Raw genomic sequence first — 18,889 nt, forward strand, 5'->3', positions numbered from 1 at the left:
GAACTACTATCTTTAAAATGCAGGCAAAGGGAGATATGAGCAGTGGAAACGTTAACAGAGAAAAAATATGAGTGTGCGAAACTAAAATAAAATTAAATTCAGAACCAGGCTTTGTGGGCTTCATGCTCTGGCACAGGTAAGGTTTACGCTTTCAAAGTACCCAGTAGCACAGGCACCTTCAATGTCACCAAGCCAAACAATCCTTCATAAATTCCTAAGCATGAAAGAAAACCCAGACTTGCTCAGCCTACAGAGATGAAATGTTCATTCATGTCTCTATTCCTGGAATCATCTATATAAGGTTAGGAGAAATTATGACCAAAGTAGGAAAGGACCTGAGCAGCACATGAGAATGGGTATTACAGTTCAGCTGGATAAAGGACTTTATGGTCTGATACTCATGAGAAACCACCCACATGCTTGTCAGAACTGTCATGATCTTTTCCTGGCTGCAAACTGCACCAAGTGACAGCAGACAAGTGTGCTGGGAAGGAGGTCTCACCACATGCCCAAGAAGCAAATCAAGCATCAGCAGGAATTCACTCATCAGTTGTAGGCTGCCATGTGGACCCGAGGATACACCCATCCCTTTAACCACAGATACACAGATCTGAGTATTCTCTGAAGGGCTGCCCAGTTTTTCTCATAACTCCCTCCTGGGTGTCGTATATATGCACAAGTAATTGTTTGAAAACATTTTCTATGCTTTCCTTTCACAAATTGTAATGCAAAATGCACCCAACAACAAGATTTGATGAAAACTAAACTAAAGAATTTAAGAGAACTGTGTATTTTCCACCTGCAGGCACATTATTGGGGGGGGGGCGGAATTAAAAAAAAAAAAAAAAAAAATCCTAATTATGTTGCATCTAAGAGCACAGAGAATATATTCCAAACAGCCTGAAAGTTACAGGTATGTTTGCAGCCGTTATTTTCCTGAAACAGGCACTAGCACCAAACATGGCATTCAAAAATAATTAAATCAATTTTTTAACCCTGTTTAATGCAAGGGTGCTGCATGAATAAGGCTTTAAGCATATAAGTAGGAGTGTAAAAGCCTTCTTATCTTTGGTTACCATGCCAATGACATCTACCTATCAGATTACGTCATTTGCTTTGTTTTATAAGCAGAATGAGTCCCCCGTCTGCAATCAGTGCTGTGAGAATTCAGTTAGCAGGCAGCACTGTATGTTTTAAGAAAATAGTACTGGCTGAAACAATGGTGCCTTGTGGTATACCCCAGCAGTCCCTGAAAAGTGTTATGGAAAGCTTGATAACTTGGACAAGTCTCAAAATCAGTAAGCCACCTCCTGAAGAAAAGGTTGCTCAGAAAAGCAAGGACATCTTCAATATTGTCATGACTCCTGATCGCATCCCTAAGTTTTTTATTCCTTCTCTGGACATAGAGCGTATTTCCTTCCAGCAAGAGCCAGAGGAAGACAGCATAGAGAGTTCTCCTGAGAGAGGAGTCTCTGATGAAATTGTTCAGAAGCGCAGAACAACTAGAAGCAAATCTGAATCCTACATCAGGAAAGAAACAATGTACAAAGGAGAGAGTCTGGACAGAAGAGGAACCCTGTGCTTTACAGACCAAATGACTTTCCCTGAAGACCTGAAGAGAGCTGCAGACCATTGTGACCCAGCAACCAGAGCTGCTTTCTCTTTGCCCCACCTCTCCAAAATCACTACTCCCTATGGGTTTCTCACACTGGGAGAAAGTCCCAATACCAGGAGAAAAGAGTCTCTCTTTTTTCAGCATGATTCTGAAGAGCTTAGAATCCTCTTGTCCCAGAGGAAGAAGACAACAACTCTTGCAAGGAGCTTGTCCAGCCCTTTCAGTGAAATTCAACAGAGCGCTGAGACCACAAAACCTTCAGTCACCCCTTTTAAGACCAGGCAGGCAGTTTCATGGGAGTCGGTCTGCAAGAGCCATCTTCCTCCTGTGTGCTGCAAGCCAGACTGTGAGCCACAGCCTGTGAAATGCGAAAAGAAGAGGTTTCAGGTGACACTGAAGAGGCAGCTGGCCAGCATCAAGCGGATGAGATCTAGCAGTGGGATGAACTGGCTTTGCTAAGCCATGAACACCTGTCCTGGCTCTTAAGCCTGTGAAAATTTAAGTGAGACAGTCTTTCACAGAGGTGTGCAAACGTGAGTGTGTAGCACATTTTCAGCTTGCAAACTCCTGAAAAAGGCGAGGCAAACAACCAGACAGAACTTCGTTTTGCTTGGCACATTGAATGCGTCTTCTGTTTTCTAAAGTCATACCCAGCAGCTTTGGATCCTTTACAGTGCAAGCAAAGACACGACTAACTGAAACAGACCATTTTCCAAAGGAAATGCTGTCTTTTCCGGTCGTACCTGTATAGTCTATGAGAAGGGAGGAGATTATTTTACACCAAAAGCAAACGACAGAAAAAGAAAATGTTGTCTTTTAGGGCAACAATACTGGTTTCAAAATGATACCAAAACTGAAAAGAAGAATCATGCTAGCTAGTCAGGTAAAATTTGTGGGCTTTTGTTATTTCTAATATTAGAATGTAAATGAAAACTAATTAAGAGTTAATTTTTCCTGGGGTGTTTACAGCAGGTAAATGCAAGCAGCCATTCACAACTTCTGACAGGAATGTGCTGGCTGAGAGGGGATGCCAAGTTCCTGCTTGCTAATGAGAGTGCATAGTAAGCCTTTCTCTGCATTAAAAAAATGTGCCTATTTTATCACTGCTGTAGTTAACCATTCAACATGCTTGGAATTAGGGGGACATGATATAATTTGTTCACCTTATTACCAGTGTCAAAGCATAGCAACATTCTATTCAGCTCCTGCCATTGTTCCTATTAAAACTAAACCAAATAAAATCTCTTTTTCTTTAATAGTATTTCTTGTCATTGCTGTTATTTTTTCCTTTTTTAAAAATTTTCACAGGCTTGTTAGTACCTTAAAATTTAAAAGGGGCATAAAGCAGAACCAGGAATATTCAGTGTTCTCAAAACATGTGTTTAATCCTGTTTGTTAAACTTGATTGCCTTGCAAGGCACTGATACTCCAGTGCATTAAATACTTCATTGGAAATTACCACTGGCAGCTAGAAATGTCCAATGATATATGAACACTAAAGGGAAAATTTTTCTTCTGTAAAATTATCAAATTATCACAATTTTCAAACAGCTTATCTCCATCTATGCAAAATTTACTTGACACTGAATTACAAAGAAAGATAACTTAAAGTACCTGTGAGAATTTTCCAGGGAAAAGATCTGTCTCAAGCTGTATAAGAAACAGAGTTATCAGAAGATGACTTCTGGTAAAATCCATTAGAGTTTATTGGTTTATTACTTCAGGTCATTTGTTTATTTAATCTATTTTTATATCTAGAATATGCATAAAATCATCAGTGCCTACAGTTAAAAAAAAAAATAAAAATCCACTTTAGCTGACAGGAACGTACTGTAGCATTTGAAATTTAAAATATCCATTCCACTCTCTTGTACTAAATTTATTTGTGCTACATAACCTGTAGTAGACAATTAGAATAGTATCAAGGGACCTGGAGACATGGGAAGAGAGCAGTTGTCTAAGGGGATGAGATTGTCCTTGTTTTGAAGACAATAAATAAATTCTGTGCAACAGATACAGCTCAAGCAGCCCATGAAACTCATGTTCCAAATAATCAGAATGAGCTGGCTGTACTCCCCTGGCTGTGCAGCAGCACAGAGGCTGTGGTGTGTGAAATGAAATATGTGTGTGAAATCGAGTAAACTGTGACAGCAGGACAGGTATTGAAGCCTGGAACAGCCACCCAGGCTCCCTTTATAATCTAAAGTATGATTCATCTCATCTCCTGTAGATGACATCTAAAACTCACCAGGTGTTTACACAATATGCTTCGTCCAGAAGAATCGCTGTTAAAAATTGACACATCCTTGCAGGAGCCCAAAGGCAATGCTGGAGAGATCTCAGCTTGAGGTTTAGAAACAAAGATGATTACTTTGTTCTTAAAACAGAAACAAATAAGACTTTTTCATCTGGTGAAATTATTTTAAAAAGTTAAGGAAAAAATAATGCAGTTATACTCTGAGCTGGGGAAAATGCAAAATATCCTTTAAAGATGTGTTTGAATTTTACCTTGTCACATCAGATTTTTATTAAGGGTTACCATGACTGAAAATCTAATCAGTTAAATGGCTTTGAAAAAGACCTGGAGTACAAATGAAATGGCACTCTGAACACTGTAATCCACACTAAGCAAACTCTGCAGGCCTACACAAACTTCTGCTTATGTTGTCAGATCCATTCAGCTACAACTGTGATATTTTCCACTGAGAAAATATTTACAACAGCATGTTAGATGTTAGAAACCATTTCTTTTCCATTACAAGTAGCTTTGCTTTACTTAGCTAGCCTTGGATACAACCGAAATCTGAATTCCCTAGCTGGAGTCCTGGTACATCTTTTAGTTGCACAGATGGTGGCAAACCAGGGATTCTGTCTGGGATTGTCTCCTTTTACAATTTAGAACCACAGAATAATAGAATCATTAAGCTGGAAAAGAGCTTCCATGTCACTGTGTCCAACCATTGACCTCACACTGCCATGCCCAACACTAAACCATGCCCACATAAGCTACATCTGGAAGTTTTTTTGAACACTTTTAGGGATGGTGATTCCACCAGTTCTCTAGGCAGCATATTTCAATGCCTGACCACCCTTTCAGTTAAGATTTTTTCCCTAATATCCAATCTAACCTCCCTTGTCACAACTAAAGGCCATTTCCTCTCCTCCTGTCCCTGTTCCCTGGGAGCAGAGCCCGACCTCTCCGTCTGTCCCCTCCTGTCAGGAGTTGTGCAGAGCCAGAAGTCCCCCCCTGAGCCTCCTTTTCTCCAGCCTGAGCCCCTTTCCCAGCCCCCTCAGCTGCTCCTGGGGCTCCAGCCCCTTCCACAGCTCCATTCCCTTCCCTGGACACGCTGCAGCCCCTCCATGTCTCTCTTGTACTGAGGGGACACTTTGTTTTGGTCATTTTTTACCACACATGCTACTAATACTCAGAGGAGAAAAAGGTGGGGTGTACAAGTGGCTCCCAAGGTCTCATCAGAGTTAAAGGGATGTTTGGGGATGTGATACTAAGGTTTTCTATTATTATTGACTGCTGTGCTCCACCTGTACAATGCTGAAGAAACCAATCAAGTCATCAGGTTGGGAGCCAATTTCCTTTGAATTTCTAATACTCATTCAAAATTTTTTCTCTTTTTCTGCTGTTCAGCTAAGAAATTCTCCCAATAACCCATTTCTGGTTTTATTTGGTGCATCACACCAAAAAAAATCCAAGAGGATTTTTGCTAAATCCCAATTTGATGGCTCTCCCCCTTTGTGAGCTCTTCTCTGACAGTAGAGAGGAGGAAATGGGTGAGGAGAAACTGAGTGCAGGGGGACAACAGGTGCAGTGATTATCACTCATCATTTTAAGAGTCTGAAAAAGGTGAACAGCTTTGGGAAGAGAGGTTACACAGACACAGGGAATTTTTGAGAGTTCAGCTCATAACTTTTGAGAAAAGATCTGGTACATGTTCCCTTCTCTTTGTGCTGAATTATTACTCTTTAACTCACACCCCTCTCCAGCTTTCCAAGACACCAACAGATATCAGGCATAAAGCTTTATTTGTGTTTTCATTCTTGAAATTAAAACTCTTTTAAGGGTAATGTAATTTGGAGTGAAAATCAAATTTATGTGTTGCCCCAAATTTTCACAGTCATTGAAAAAACAGCATTTGTGGCTTTATCCATTCCTGTTTCTCCATGATAGTAGCTTCCCTGCATGAGTGACTGAAATGCTGGAGGCAAAAAAACCCGAAAGCTAATCAGGCAGAAAATGTGCCTGTTTTAAAAAGAGCCTTGGAACAAATGTATAAAAAAGGCAAACACTGGGATACCATGTAGCAATGAGAAATTAAAATCAATGACCTATGAGATCCGTTTCACTATAAATGCTTGCAATGCGTGGGTAACTTCTCTAGAGCACTCAGGAAAAACAAGGTCTTTCAGGAGACCAACATATATGCCTCAAAAATTTTTTTTCCCAATTAATTTGATAAAAATAGCCATTCATGTCATTAGGACTTGTTTAACTCTCAATTGCATACAGAAGATACAAAGTCTACAACAGTACTAGTGAACATCGACATTTCAGCAACTGCTTCACAAATTTTTTGTGTTTTTCTTGTTTTTTTTTTTTTTTTTTTTTTTTTTTTTTTTTTTTTTTTTCTCTCTCTCTCTCTTTTTTAGTTTCCATCTTGAACTAGTGGAAAGAAGTATTGAAAAGATTGTGGGTCTTAAAAATTCCATACTGCATTTGAAATCTTGTGCAAAGCAGGAATTTTATGAAAGTCTGAGCTAATTTTTACTTGGTTTGGTTTCTTATGCCTGTATATAAGCTTCCTATCTCATTATTTTTTTATCAATCCCAGCTCAAATTTAATTTGGATTTTAAATTTTCTGACTGTATTTCTTTGTGATATTGCATTATAGATCACTATGTTTTCCTAAACTGCTACATAACATTCATGTCTTCTGTTTAAACTGCAATCACAGAGTTATCTGTATTTTGCTAGTGATCATGTGGGGTTTTTTATTCTGCATATAGCTAGAAAATGCATTTGTAAATGGCTTTAGAGACATTTTTAGATGCATAGTCTATAAATATAAATCATAATCCTTATGGTGCAATTCCTCAATTCCTTTTTTTTTTTTTTTTTTTTTTTTTTAATGGGTAACTGAGATACAGCAGTGTGGTTCCTCAAAGAGATTATAGCATCATGGCCTCTCTTTTCCATGATGATTTTACTCCTGTTTTCTCTCTGTGTCACTGCTGCTGCTACCATCTCTCAGAATGGGTAACTTAGTGACCTCTCTTCATTTGTTCCAAGTTACAGTATTGTGAACCCCATGAAATATGTAACACTGATAAACAGGATGATCATTACTTTAATGTACAATGGGAAAATAAATTAAGGAACCGATATTTAAATAAAATATAAATACTTTATGCAGTTTCTATTATACCACATCATGGCAGTAATCCATTTAAAGTTAATGAACAACATCACTGAAAGGCTCATGTAATGCAAAGGTCTTTCTTGAATTTTTTTTCCCTGACTATTCACATGGAAACTTGCAAGTTCCTGACACTTTTCGTAAGAATTATTATATTTTTGTTTTCTTTTCACACAGTATTGGAAGTATGAGAACTTGGAATGTGCTGCTGAAAGGTAGTGTGGCTTAAAGATGACAGAAAAATGGAGCAATGAAGAAGAAGCCAACTTTTCACTATGTCCTGTGGCTATTCCAAACTTGTCTAGTAATTGGTAATAGAACCGGCGAAGGAAGATTTAAACAAAAATGTCTTTAAAGAAATGTTGACATTATCTCCATAGGGATCCATTGCCCACTCACCACAATGTCTAACAGGAGTGGCACTGAAAGAATTGAGAAAGAATAAAAATAAAAACAAACATCGAAATTAGTGCATTTTTTTTTTTCTCCAAAATAGCAGGCTCTTCCTGTCCAAAAAGTCAAACAAATAGAATTTTTAACTTTCAACATGAATATTCGTTATGGTGTGTGAAGATTTCACAAATTAGTCAGTGCAGCAAAAACATTTGCATTCCAGGTAGGTTTGTTACTCTCTGTTGATCTGAGGAAGATGTGTTTCATTGAATTCTAAACAACATCTGCACTCTCATAAAAAAACCAAACCAAACCAACCAAACAAAAGCCACTAATCCATATATGTTTAAATGTATTACTTTCAAAAATATTATGGTTCAAACTTTAGAAATAAAGAGGTAAAAGTAAATAAATTAAGTAATTATTTTGAATACACTATCCAAGTTTAGTTTAATCAGCTGGGTTTTTTATTCTTCTAAAAGTGGATATTTTGAAAACAATACATTTTTATAAAATAGTCTTGGTTTTTGGGTTGAAGAGTACTCCATAACTGAAAATTTTAAGGAAAGGAAAAATGACTGTATTTATGTGACACAAAACACTATGATCTAAAGACCTACATCAGGGCCAAGAATTTCCTGCCTGCTGACTCTCAAATCCCTGATCAATGATTGCATAATCTGAGAAAGTGCTAGGGATTATTAAAATTTCCCTTTATGAATCAGAAATACCAAGGGAATAGATTGTGATCTTCTGATAAGATTTTAATATGTTAGTATATTGACCATTACTGAAAGCTGCCAGATGAGTACAGAATTAACTGAAGAGATCTGGACTAGAACATTAAACAGTTATCTGACTATTTATCAGTATTTAGAATATAAACAGTATTTAGAGTATTATATTATTCTCAAAAAAGTAGTTCACTCCTTGGCGGAGTTTTGGCTTGTGTTGACTGATCATCCTGAAGAATTTCCTGGTATGTCTGAAACTTAGCACATACCAGAGAGATCTCAGTGGATGCAGCAAATCTTGGATGCAACCACCCTCTTTGCAAGGCTGAAGTTGTTTACAAGTGTGGTTTCAGGCCAGTCCATCAGCTCTGTATGTGGGAAGACCTCCAAATGTCCTTCCAAAGATGTTGCTCCTCAGTTCTGGTGGATCTGTGCAGGAAGACATCTGGTGGATGTGATATGATTTCCACATCTTCCATCTGGGAGGAGACGCATTACAAAAAAACTTATTTTAGGGATATGAAGCATCACAGAAGGACATTTTTTAGAGATACAAGTTGTGCCATCACTCCAATATTGAAGAGAAGTTTTAATGTTACTGGTTTTCCTCTTATTTTAGGATTGGAGACTGTGTTGCTTACAGCACATGCACAGCCTCTCTATGCTCTTTTTCCTAGGGTTTTGCTTCAAAACTTACAGAAGCCTGACAAAGGTCATCTAAACTGCATGGGCTGATATGATGAACAATATTATTTTAATGAAGGATAACTGACACATGTGGATGTAGAAACCAATACATATTAACTTCAGAAGAGGTTTTTTTATTCTATATGGCATCACAAAACTCATGCTTAAATCAGGAATAGCAGCCTGAATTGGAATTTTTCTGGTTGAAAACACAGGTTTTCTGCACCCTATCTATGTGTTGCAGAAATTCTGGATGTGACCTGGCATAATTTTCCCCTTTGACTACTACCTACAAATGAGATGAAGTCATGTGCTCAAAATAGGGAGCACATTATACGCAAGGAGGTCTTGGCCAGTGTATACAAAAAGAGTGACCAGGAAATTGTTTTGTGCTAAAGGCAAGCACACAATCAATGGGTTGCACAGGGAACTTTAAAAATAATTTCTATCTGCAGCATTTAATATCAAAATGGAGAGACTGGAGAAGAGGAATTAAAAGATCAAGACAAAATATTTCATGCATAAATCTGGATTTTTTTTATTACTTATAGCCACCAGACAAAAGAATAAGCAGCTTTGAATTCAAAGTGCTTTGGCACTTTGGCATCTCCTCTCCTCTCCTCTCCTCTCCTCTCCTCTCCTCTCCTCTCCTCTCCTCTCCTCTCCTCTCCTCTCCTCTCCTCTCCTCTCCTCTCCTCTCCTCTCCTCTCCTCTCCTCTCCTCTCCTCTCCTCTCCTCTCCTCTCCTCTCCTCTCCTCTCCTCTCCTCTCCTCTCCTCTCCTCTCCTCTCCTCTCCTCTCCTCTCCTCTCCTCTCCTCTCCTCTCCTCTCCTCTCCTCTCCTCTCCTCCTCTCCTCTCCTCTCCTCTCCTCTCCTCTCCTCTCCTCTCCTCTCCTCTCCTCTCCTCTCCTCTCCTCTCCTCTCCTCTCCTCTCCCCTCCCCTCCCCTCCCCTCCCCTCCCCTCCCCATCCCCTCCCCTCCCCTCCCCTCCCCTCCCCTCCCCTCCCCTCCCCTCCCCTCCCCTCCCCTCCCCTCCCCTCCCCTCCCCTCTACCTTGAACATCTTCTTCTAAATGCAATGAATACTGGACTACAAATAACAATGTTATTAAACATACCAAATGGGGAATTTAAAGGATTATCTTCATTTCAGCTATGGAAATCCACAGTACAGACAGGCATCACTTGCATGTCAATGCCTGGCTAATTTAAATGACTTAAAGAAAGCCAGAATAGTCACCATATACATCCACATGATAAATAACTTAATGGTGAAAATCTGGCAATATAATGTAACATGAGGTCATCAAAGATTTTCCAAGCTTTCTTCCATACACTGGCCTTCTCTGCTTCAAATTTGTGCTGTGCAGACTTTAATTAATCATTGATACAACAGTGTAGTTCTTGCATGAATGCAGTGATGCTCAGTGGTGGCCACCTGAATTATTTTAACTTGCATGTGTAAAGTACAAATTAGACACTGAAGATAGAGAAGTTCTTAATTCACGAGACATCCAAACAGATGTTGATGCAAAAGTAATTGTGTGGAATACAAGAACCTATAGTAACAGGCAAAAACATCTACAACATCTAATTAAGTAAAACAAGCCAAAGACACACATGGCTCCCTGAAACTTCACACAAAACTTAATATATATTAGTTTTAAAGGTAATTATTAAACTACAAAATAACAATCAACTGCAGGAGGGATATGTCATTCAAGATACCCTTAAACTTCTTATTCTAGAGGAACTGCAGGTTGAGCTTATAAGTCCCTCTCAAGATATTATGTTATAAATTACACAGTTTCCCATAAGCACGAAGTACAAGATCTGGGAAGACAGCCAGGGCTATCTGTGTTGGTTGAAGCTACTCAAGAAGCCTTTACTACTGAATGAGGTTAACGACAGGACAGAAGTGACTCATTCATTGACCAGGTAACCTTTACCTGGTACAGACCAAGAAAAGTTGGATTGACATCACAAGAGTTGTTTGCTCATACATCACTTGCCTGTCATTACACCATCCCTCTGATAGATTATTCCATTAAGTCGGCCAGAAATAGCATTGACGTCACAATTCACATCTGCTACTGCAATCATTCATCTATCTACTATTTTCAGGTGAGACAGAAAACCCCCAAAATTATTCATGGTATACAAAACATCAGCAGTTATTTTATTCAACTTAAAGCTCTTCTTCAAAGAGGCAGTGGAATAGAATGCACACAAACCGTCAATAGCTTCTGTCACCTCAGTGGAAAAATCAAATTCTCCAGCTGAACTGCAGGAGGAAGTTCACAAACTGCTAAACATGAAAGGAAAAGGTTGCAAAGCTTTCAGCACTGACCTTGTACAATCTCAAACCTCACACTGTGGCATTATCACACCTGCACTAGTGCAGAACGGGAGGGAGCAGGCATGCGAGCTAAATACGGATGGATGACAAGGGGTAAAATTTGAAACTGAGCAATTGTCCAGATGGTAACGAAACAGCAGAAACAGCAACATGGATTAGGCAGAGTTCAAAAGCCAGTATTTTCAATGCAGTTCACTTGATAGACTACAAAAAACTATAAGTCAATTAAAATAGGAAAAAGTTCACTGCTTTTTAGGTGTCTTGAAGGGGAATAAGTTATATGTGCAAGGTATATGACAGTTATAATTCAGGTTGAAAAGCTTCTTACCCTGTAGAGACTTACCTGGACAGCTGAGACATATTCAGGTCAAAGATGTTTTGTACAGATTCAAAACTGCTCAGTGATCTACTGGAATCACCTTCATGGACTCTGCTCTGTCACAGTTGTCATCTGACAGTTATCTATTATTTCTTATCTGCTTAGAAATAAAACAAAATAAAGATAAAACAAAACTATCACACTCATGCTTTTATCTTATAGAAAACACTATATTCCTATGCACATGTTGCTGGAGTTTATCAGTGATGGGCACAGCTTAAGACATAACCTCTCTTCCACAATCCATGTTCATTTATTTATTTATTTATCTGTTCTACCTTTGATTCTCTTCAACATTCCATAGCCACTATCATTATGCCTCTTTAAGAATAAACTTCCCAGAGTCTATTCAGCATCCCTGCATGGAAATAGGCAGTGCTGGAAGTACCAGTCACACATTTCTATACTCCATCCTACCTCCAGTAAACCCTAGTTAATACTCCTGTTGTAGGCATAGACATATTGAAAGAACAGGACTACCTGAAATTCTTAACATTTGGCCATTTTGAATATATTTGACAGCAGATAAATTCACCACATCCCGTGTGAACAAATTTTGTACCCACAAAGAGGCACAGAGAAGAAAAAGAACACCTGATAAGGCAGGATAATGGTGAGGGCTTGAAATTTTTAGTATTTTGCAAAGCATACAGGAAAGCATACATTAATGTCCTAATTTTATCTCATAACAATTCTTCAGATCTTTGCACGCTATTGGCTTTCTTACTTTGCAATCATATCCCTTCCAATGACATCCCTAGACAATAATTCTTCCCAAGGGACAGACATTTCCATGTTCTGTATGCAGATCTGTCTGTGCCCACATGCATAACAATTAGGCCAGGATTACAAATTGTCCTTTTTTATGTATAAAACCTTTTCATCTGCGTCCTTTTGTCCTTTTGTGTTGATGATATGCAGAATATTTTTTTTTTCTTTATATAAAAGATACAATTTGCTCGAGTCAGTTAATATTTCATCATTAAGTGGGAATCACTGTGGTCTTTACCTATTGGCATATTACAGGAAATTATTCATTACAGTTTTACCTTTCTATATTGACTCAAGTGTCCGATCTTCTGAAAAGTTAAGTTACTAGAGCAGTGATGAAAACTAATGTTTTAATTGGTCTTCACAGTCACAATCTCCCAATTACAGAGCTGGCAAGAGCACACAGGAGGTTTAGGTAGTTATACAAACATCTGGTTTAATGGGTCTTGGGAGTGAAGAATTTGGAACCAACTTTCAAAGATCCCTTCAAAGTCTGGTATTTTATGGCCTAATTCTATAAAATTAATAATTTAGTGTTTAAAATATATATAAAAAAGAAAACCACAAAAAAAACCCACACTAACATCTTCAATGTTCTTGGTAGATGCTCATATAGCCAAAAGAAGCAGACATTCCTTATTTTTTGATCCTATGTTTGGTGTCACTATTAATTACTTGATTTTCTTGATTGAATGGCACTGGCAACTAAATGCTTAACACAATTACCCCTGTATAGAGTTCTGTCTTATGTTTAATTAGCTCCTCACATGCAGAAATGTGTTGAAAAAACAGATGGTCTAATGACCCACATGGAGAAATTACACTTGTATTGGTGTCTCCAAGTCACGTACCAGGCCATCTATAAATGTCAGCACAATCCAAAGCTCACTGCTTACTGTATGATCTTGACCTATTTTCCCAACTATTCTTGTTTCCAGCAAATATTGGTCTGTCATGTAATTAAATGATGAACCAGGGAATGTGAAAATATTTATCTGGAGCAAACAAATAGAAAAGTCTATACTCCTGTTTGTGCCTGGCATATGCAAGCTGATGTATAAAAATAAATACGAAGAATGCATAGTTGATGATCCTTTGATACAGAGGACCCCATTAGTGCACTATCTCTGAAGCCCATTAAATTTTCCTGTGCCAAATAAGTCAGGTCATTGTAGTTTAAGAGTCCTGTTTTGTTAATTGAAGAAAGATTCATTGTGCAGTTGTGCTCACAAGAGTTCAATAAAGCTGCAGTCCACCTAGGGTATTTCTAAATAAGTTTCTACATCCACTTGAAGCATTGTTATGGATGTAAAAACATAGAGCATTCCTGTTTGTAATGTAGTTCTTTATTTATTAATTAGCTTCATTTCCTATTTTCCAACAGTGACATTAAAACAAATTAGAAAGGATGGTGAAATTCACAAAATAGTGCTGTACCCAGCCAGAATAAAGTGCCTTACAGGGGTTACCTCTGCAGAAAAGCTGGCTGTTTGAATTTCCTGAGTATTGGGGATTTCTTATGATAAAATATCTCAGGTTGGAAGGAACCCATAAGGATTTTTCTGCTTTGCACATTTTCTGATGGAAAATCAAAACTGAAAATAAGCTTTTCAAATGGAAGGGAAATAAAGCTTGGGTTGGTTGGTTTGGTTGGTTGGTTGGTTGGTTGGGGTTTTTTTGTCTTTTTTAGAATGTTTTTCCATTACTTAAATGCCAAAAAGATGAATGAAAACAAAACTGGCTATGAAAAAATAAAAAAAGTTTTGAAAAGAGTTAATTTCAGAATTTCAGGATGTATATTTATAGATTATTTGAAGACATTTTAGATTGCATTTTCTTGTTGCTGCTTTATTAGGATTCATATGGGCATCCTTTGAGAATTGTACAAAGGTGCAACTGATCTAATGTATAATTTTGGGAATGAAAATCTCTCTCCAGTGCAGATTCTAGACATAATCTTCTTAGTTGTTGGGTATTAAATCCAAAATAGGGACTGAACTCAACATTTATCAAGATATTTCACAATTTTAGATTGCAAAATTTAACACATTGACCTTGAAATTTTGTATTAGTTAATTGTGAGAAAAGAATGGCATTTCTTTTGGCTCATACTAAACACTGAATCTTGGAACTTCCAGAGTCACACCTGTTTCTTTCACAGGTATTCAGAGTGATGACAACAATAAAGTTTCCACATTCTTAATTACATTTAAATGAAAGGTGAACTCATTACACTCCTTGAAACAAGCTAATTAAAGCATGAAGCTAAAAGAGGAATTAATGATTTCCATATGATGATAATGTGCTTCCAACAACTTAAAAGGTATGATCTATAAATAAAGCCTGAATTTAATAGTGGCAAAGTAGGTAGAGACAAAGTAGCTTTGTTGCAGTCTAACATAAAAAAAAAAATAAAAAAAATAAGCATTTTACCAATAGCATACAACTAGGTACAGAAGTAACTGAGTGTTGTATTTTGTTAATTTGGTTCAATCCAATTTCCCCTATTGTTTTTGTAAGAGTTGGTTTTTCTCAAAGTTGTATCCTCCTACCGATTTCCTTATATGTGCAAACCACTCCTCTATCCATCACCCAAACCCAACCTACTCTCCCTTTCCATCACTGTAAACCCTTCCCTTTTTCCTAGAATGTTCTCTGTTAATCAATCTTCCCTCGATGCACCATTGGGCTTGGTAATGTAATCCCTCCTACCCCAGAATCCTATTGGTTCCCATGTTAAAATTTTCCTCCCCTAACTCTACCCCAGTTATTCCCATTGGTTGTTCGATTGTATCCACCTCTCTCCGCCCCCCCTCAGTACTTAAACCTGTGCACAGCCTGAGTTCAGGGCTCTGGTCGTTGGATCCCTCTGTGTATTCTCGTCTTTTTATCCTCCAGAGTTTGTATTTCCTTCAGACATCCCTTCAGTAAACCCTTTGGATCTTATCCTCAAATCAGAGGCTTCCCTTCACCTTCGTCCTTGTCCTCACGGGAGTTTACCTGGGACTGAAAAGCCTCAACAGGTTCAGGGTTCCCTAAGATATTGCTGCTGGGGCTCTGTTCCCCACATGCTGGCAGTATCCCTCGGCAAACCACCAAGCTAGCCTGAGTTGCAGGGCAAATGGAGTAAAGATACTACAACTAAGATGCACCAAAACCTGACCTTTCTCCATTGCTTATGAAATTCTGTTCATGGAGGGCTTCTGTAAACAGGAAATGTTGAAGATATTGGCAGAGTAGAATGCCTGTAGTAAAGCAAACCACAGTTTTAAAGCTGTATATCATAGGAAGATTTATCTTATTTTTCTCCCTGTATTTGTTACTTGAGGTTTTTAGGGTGGTTGTTGTTGTTGTTTGTTGTGGGGTGGTTTTTTTTTTTTTTTTTTTTTTTTTTTTTTTTTTTTTTTTTTTTTTTTTTTTGTGAGGAAGGATTTCATGTGCTCTTTTTTTTGGGGGGGGGTGAGTTTTTTGTTGCTTTGTTATTAGGTTGGTTTGGTTTTGAGGGTTTTTTTGGGGGGGTGGTTTGTTTGGTTTTTTTTAAATTGGAGTTGGCTTTTTTTTTTTAATAGAAACAAGCTTTTATAAACAAATACTTAAAGAGAAAAAGAAAATTTTGATCTTTCAAAGCATCAACCTTCATCAATAACTAAGAAATGTTATATTCAGCATGAAAATTGTCTTATTTTTCTTCCATATAGAAAATATGAAATTTTAACTGAAAATTTAAAGTTCAACCTTCAAATCTGTTGAAAAAATAATACTACCAGATGAATGATTCACTTGATATCACTGTGATAATACCCAAGTAACACCTTTTATATAACTCTGTGGAATATTTTTTAAAAATTATTGTATTGACATCAGGGAGACATTTATATGCCAGAAGTTTTTAAAAAAGAATGTGTAGCATTGAGTGATTTTTAATCAATTGATTAAGAAGTAAATTAGAGAAAAAATAGAGACAACCTTAGACTTTCTTATCCACCTAAATCAGAGTGAGATTTATGGCAGAAGATGACAGTCTTGGAACAAGTCAAAAGACGCTGAGGGAGAAAATTCACAGGCGAGATCTTCTACCCTTGAATAGTCACTAACATGTCAACAGGGAGTCCGTGCTACAAAATTTAAAAAAAAAAAAAAAAAAAAAAAAAAAAAAAAAAAAAAAAAAAAAAAAAAAAAAAAGGCAGATAAAAAGGCAGATTGCTAAGTATCTGTTTAATGAAAAAAAGCTAGGGAAAAAAGTAACAAATCTATCTAAGAAGTTGATATGTCTCAATTAAGAACAAAGCAAAACCAAACACAAAGCAAAATAAACCCAAAATATTTAAGTTTTCATGTGACAGAAGGAACTTGTGTGTGGATTTTCATGTGATTATAGATAAGTTTTAAGCAATTCCTTTCATTGAAGATTTAATTTTCACTGTTTTGACTTGGAAGGGTAGGAGGAAGATGAAAGAAAAAAGATTAATATAATGTCTTACATTCTTTCCTTTACAATATTTTCTGGAGAAAAAACACAGTCCATCCGAAAGAAATTTAGAGAGAACGTTTTTCTTCCTCAAAGACTTCTTAACTGTTTACTACTGTGTGAGAGTCTTGTGTGCTAGAGAGGGAGATAAAGAGATGGGCAAAAGGATTGCTTTCTGTTTTACATTCTCTGAACTGGTTTTGCAATACATTGATTACTCAAGCAGGTCAAGGAATGTGCTATTTATTCTTATAATTCCACACACTCTTTTCTAATACTGCTTCTATTTAATTTACTTCAATTATTTTTTTTAATACACAATTGCATTAATGAGTTAATCATAAGTTAGGATTAATTCTGATGTAATCGTTTAACTTTCTTCTCCCATTTTCACTCTTCCATTATGCCAGACATAGTAGAGAATGCCACAGAGTTTTAATTTCATTACCCTTTAAGCTCTGTGTGGGTGGAACTTACTGAGTTGGCAGGGGGAAAATATCACAGTTGTTCTCAGCCAGAGAATAGCTATGTTTAAATATTTAGGGGTAAAAATAAACTTTCTTTTCTTTTTCAGAATATTTAGAAGGGTTATAAACAGCTAAGGAAAAGTCGATTCAGGAGAAAGGAACATCAAGAGTCAAATATGTGTGTGTATATATATATATATATGTATGTGTGTGTGTGTGTATATATATATATATATATATATATATATATATAAAAATTCCTAAAGGGATGATAGTTCTGTCCATATACTCCTCTAATATTGATGGTTAACTTTATTTCATTTTCTGCAGATGCATAATCTTCCAGTCTTGGCACTGTTAGTGTAGCAGACACTTCCAGTTCCTCTGCTGCTATTTCCAACAGAGATAGCCAAGTAGTGTTTAACAGCTTTCCACTGAATTTTAGACTGATTCAACAAGGTGTGATAGTAAAAAATACATCATCCCTGCTAATTGCATGATTACTTGTATTCACTGTCCTTTTGTATTTCAGATAGTCTTCCAATATCCAGAATGCCTGTAGTAATATTTTTGTATGAATTTAAAAAAGCAGCCCTAGATATTGCATATTCTGACCAGTCAGAGTGAGTTTGAAATTATCTCAGTGACAACCCATACCATACAGAGAAATGCAAGAAAGTCCTGTGGCTTTTGTGCCCTTTCTCAGTCTAATGTGAGTAAATCAATAGTCACAGGAACCAGCCAATTTATGTGGCCATCTGTGAATCCTTGCATTTCTCTGAAGTTTCCACAGAACCTTTGTATGCGCATTTAAATTAAATGTGTTCACATCCTTTCTTTTAAATGAATTGCAAAGCGACAGACTCAAGTTTCAGTTGGTTGCCTTCCCAGATTCTCTGTGTCACTTTGGAGAAGTTTCATTTCTCAAATTACACGATAAGGACATTGTTTACTACTCCTTTTCTTTGTCTGGTCTGTCTGTTTTTGATCAGAAAATTCACTCAGGGCTTTGAAACCACTTTATATTTAGGGGACCTAGTGTCAGTACAACTGCTACTACAATAGAAGCAACAACGGTTGCATTTCCTGGTGATTGTGTTTCACTTAATTTTGGGGAGTGGGGAGTTGGGGTGATGTATCTCTGTTCAATTTCTGAACTGCTTTATAAAATTCTGCCTTACATATACCCCCTTTTTTTTTTTATTATTTTAATCCAGTTAGATGGATTCTCTTCTCTTCCAAGGATCATAAACATAATACCCTGGAGAAGCATTTGTTTATTTTTTAAATATTTCATCCTCTGTGGATGTAAACCAACTTGCTTGTCTTTTGATTGAAGCGGAGACTAATTAAGTTAGTTATGTAATTATTATTCTAAATACTCTCCTTGTATGCCTCATCTGTCTTTATGTTGCTGGAAAATACATTTTCTTGTCTACATTTTTGCTGCCTGAGCAAATATAAACGTGCTCCTTAAGTCAGCTACTATGGTATACAATTTTTCTAAGTTAATAAGTGTAGAAAAAAAGAAAAAAGGAAAAGGAAGAAAAAAGAATCCTATTTGCATATAAACATATTTACTAGCCCA

The sequence above is a fragment of the Hirundo rustica genome, chromosome Z, assembly GCF_015227805.2.
Source record: "Hirundo rustica isolate bHirRus1 chromosome Z, bHirRus1.pri.v3, whole genome shotgun sequence".
NCBI lineage: Eukaryota > Metazoa > Chordata > Aves > Passeriformes > Hirundinidae > Hirundo > Hirundo rustica.